The following is a 3,946-nucleotide window of genomic DNA, read 5'->3' on the forward strand; positions in this document are numbered from 1 at the left end:
GACCTTAGCGTGTTTGTGTTTGTTTTTCCTTTTTTCCCCCTATATTCCCCATTTCCCCCCATGGAAGCTGGAGAGAGCATCCTAGATCTACCTTGGTTAGAGTCTGCTCTCCGTCCCAGGAGCTAAGGTCTGAAGCCGGCAGCTGGTGCAAGTGTCTCCAGTGACAAAGGGCCAGAGTCTCTGCCTGAGGAAGCGAAGGTGCTGAGAAAGCCCCAGTGAACCCTGGCTTTGGCTTGTAAACAAGGGCTTTGAAGGAGCAAAGTCGTGAGTTTGTCTCCACTTAAGCAAACTTGCCGAGCAGTTTGCTTTGGGCGTTTTGCCGATACAGAGGTAGCCGAGAATGGATTTCCTGTCTGTCCCTCTAGCCACCGCAGGCTGTGACTTGGCTCAGCTGCCACCGAAGCTAGAGAGCTGGCGTGGAGAGGCATCCATGTCAGAAGTGCAGGAGCCTCGCCTCTCTTCTCCAGCGGCTCCTCTCTAATCTGCTCTTCCTCCCAGCCCAGGCAGGCAGTGACTCTCCGGCAGGCTAGTTTGGGGTTCCGTGTGCCACCACTCCCAACAGGAAAGTAAGAAAAATCTAGGGCGTGGCCGACTCCCAGTGAGTGCCCCCCCCCACACATACACACATCCCGGCATCCTGCTAAGCCAGAAACAGAACGGGCAAAGTGAATGCATCCTAGGACTGGTGAGAGAAAAACTTTGGGAGGCCCTTATCTGAGGTCCAGCTTGACGATCCCAGGGCCGCAGACGGGAGCTCTCCCAGGTGCTCAAATTCCAAACTGGAGAGTTTTCACTTTTTCTCTTTGCCTTGACCTTCTCCAGACGTGAACCCCTCCCCGCTTAAAGACAGGCGTGGGTATTAAATTACCATTTCCTTTGTTTCACAAAAACTTCAAATGTGATTACCAAGGCATTTCTCTTTGTTTCCAAAACAAGGGGGGGGGGGGGGGGGGAGTGAGCTCTGTGGACAGGGACTCTTCACCGCCACAAAGAAGGTAGCAGCCCAGACAGTGACAAGGCAACTGTTCAGGCTAGCCCTACTACACTGTCCAATGTTGCCAGAAACGCAAGAAATCTGGGTCTTTAATGAGAACCGTTTGCATTTAAGTGTTGACAGCTAATTTGAAAAGCCTGCGCGGGCCAATACAGCATGACAAACCACATATGCCCAAGGCAAGAATCCTAAAACTGTCTCCCTTTACAAGGCGATGACTCTCCGCTTCGTCCCACCTTGGGAAGAGGGAGCTGCTTAGCTTTGAGTTAAGAGCGGCAGAACCCAGAGGGGGGCGAGGACATTAGGAACCCAGCAGGGTTCAGCCCATCTGTGAAAGGGACTCTTCAGACTTTCTATGATCATGGGGTTGAGAAAGGTCACACAACACCATCCGCAGAGAAAGCTTGCTGGATTGTAGCTACTTAAAGGCGCAGAGACCGATAAAACACAAGGACGTCCTGGGAACCAGGGGATCTAAGAGGGACTGGAGGGCTTGGCTGAAGATGAGTTTTGCATTATCTTTGTGACATTTCCAATTAAATGTAAAATCAACAGAACATCTTCTGTGGGGTTGTAGTGATGGAGATGCTCACCTAGCTTGTTCGCACACTAATCCCTCAAAACAGCAGAAAAGGGGGATAAATCAACTGTCGTTGCTACCTTTATCAGCATAGACAAAGAGATAAAAAATACGGTATAAAATTTTAACTATCTTTGCCCATCCTACCTGCAAATGTGAAATTCCCCTGTGCTTCAATAAAGGGAAAATACATCCAATGAAAGCTAACAAATGTGCCATCTGTTCAGAAAGTACGAGATGGGCAATTTTTTTTACATGTGACACAATTGCCCTCTTGTGGTCAAAGAAAATAGTGCATCTGTTTTCCAATGAGGCTCTAAAGGTTATACCTAAAAACATGCCTTTTCATAAATATAAATCATTTATAAATAGAGCGCTATGTATAGAAGTTTCCCTTTTAAATGGTGGGAATATTATTTATAATAAAATTTCTATTCAAATCAGACCTTGGACTCTGAGCTTCATCTCACATTGAGTTTTCTTATGGAAGGGAAAGGAAATCAAGAGGAAAATAAAATGTCATTAGAAGCAGCTGGATGGCAAGGAGGCCCAGCTCGTGAAGCTAATGACAGTATCAGTCACTCCTGTGCCATAGTGCCCTTACCTGGCTTCCTGCCTCACTGCCTTCCTGCTGACTCCTGCAAGGGGACAGGTAAGCATCCTTTCATTTCCTGACTTCATTTACTGGCTCTCCACTATTCACTTGGATTGCCACCTTTGGCTACATCATTTAAGCTCAGTATGGCAAGATAATATCCGAGGGTATCCCTGGATAAGCATCCTTCAGCAGAATAATAGGAACTCACAGCCTAGACAAAGAACGGGAAGGAGAATTTCTCCAGCAAGGTGAGCCAGTCAGAATGGAGAAACATAAAATCTGAAACTATATAAACCACCTCTCCTGACAATACAGGAACTTGGTCAACAAATAACAGCAATAAATTTATGTTTATAAATGTACACGTGTAAATATAGTATTTAGCATTTAGAATACAAGTATCACCACAGTCTAACTTTAAATGGTTTCGATCAGCCTAAAATGAAAATAACCCACCTCTTGAGCTCTTCATATTCCAAGCTCCTGAATTTCGAGCAATTTGTGTAAGTGGACTCATGACTGTGTTCGCATGTATCACATCAAGCTGAGTTGTGTTTACCTAGTCTAGCACCTTAAGCATCACACTGGTCAGACAGAGCAGAGCCACTTACTCTTCCTCCCTTGCTCCCCAGCTCTTCAAGAGGATATCTGCCTTCCCAAAGAATCTTTTCACACTCTCTGCTGGGAAGATGTTGGGTTTAGACCAAAGATACAGCGTTCGGCAAAAATCAACACAGGACCCATCCTCACAGTGCTTCATAGAGACTTATTTTACCCAAGTAAATTTAAACTTAACAAAGTGATAAAAGATGAGTTCTATTAAAGAGAAGCAAGCTGAGCATGTTGGTGCCTGCCTATATTCTCAACACTCAAAGGACATGGGCAGGAGGCTTGTGACTTTGAGGCCAGCCTAGACCATAAAGGACAACACTATCAAAAAAGGGTGTCAGGAGCTGGAGCAATGGCTCAGCAGTTAACATAACTTGCAGTACATTTCCAAGGACTAGAGTTGGGACACCAGCATCCACATGGCAAGCTGGGCCTCCTATACATGCCAATGCCCTCAGAAACAGAAGAGTTGCTAGGCTTGCAGCATAGCTGAGAAAGTGTGGGCCCCAAGTTCAGGGAAAGATTCTGCTTCAAAGGTGTAGACAGAGAGTAGAAGAAAAGAACACTTAGCACCATATTCTGGCTTCCACCATGCTTTGTGAATACACCCATGCATCCACACATCCGTGCACCCATGCATCCATGCATACAGTGTACACATGCGGTAATAAATAAATAAATCTTCTTTTAATGTCCAGAGAGAAAAAATCTTGATATTAATTTGATACAGTTTATATTTGTCCATTACTAAGACACTTAGCATTTTAAAGAATAGTCTTTCTAGTCAATATAATAATGATATTACGTTTTCTAAAAATAAGGAACTATGGTATACAGTACAATTTTTATTGAAATCCTAGCTGGCACTGTTAGGAAAATTAAGATGCTATCCCAGAATTCATACAAACAGCAAAATTACTTTTGAAAAGAGTAAAGTTGTAGGGTAGGACTCATACTTTCCAATTTAAAAATTTACTTCATGGCTCTACTAATGAAGACTGTGGTCTACCACAGAGACAAAAATATAAATCAGTGGCAAAGAATTAAGAGTCTAGAATTCAAATAATTTTAATAAGTTTACCAAGATAATTTCATATGGTAATAATCTTAATAATTCTGAGACAACCAGATACCTGTATACAAAAATTAACTCAATCTGATCAAA

This window comes from Microtus ochrogaster, unplaced genomic scaffold, assembly GCF_000317375.1.
Source record: "Microtus ochrogaster isolate Prairie Vole_2 unplaced genomic scaffold, MicOch1.0 UNK147, whole genome shotgun sequence".
Lineage (NCBI taxonomy): Eukaryota > Metazoa > Chordata > Mammalia > Rodentia > Cricetidae > Microtus > Microtus ochrogaster.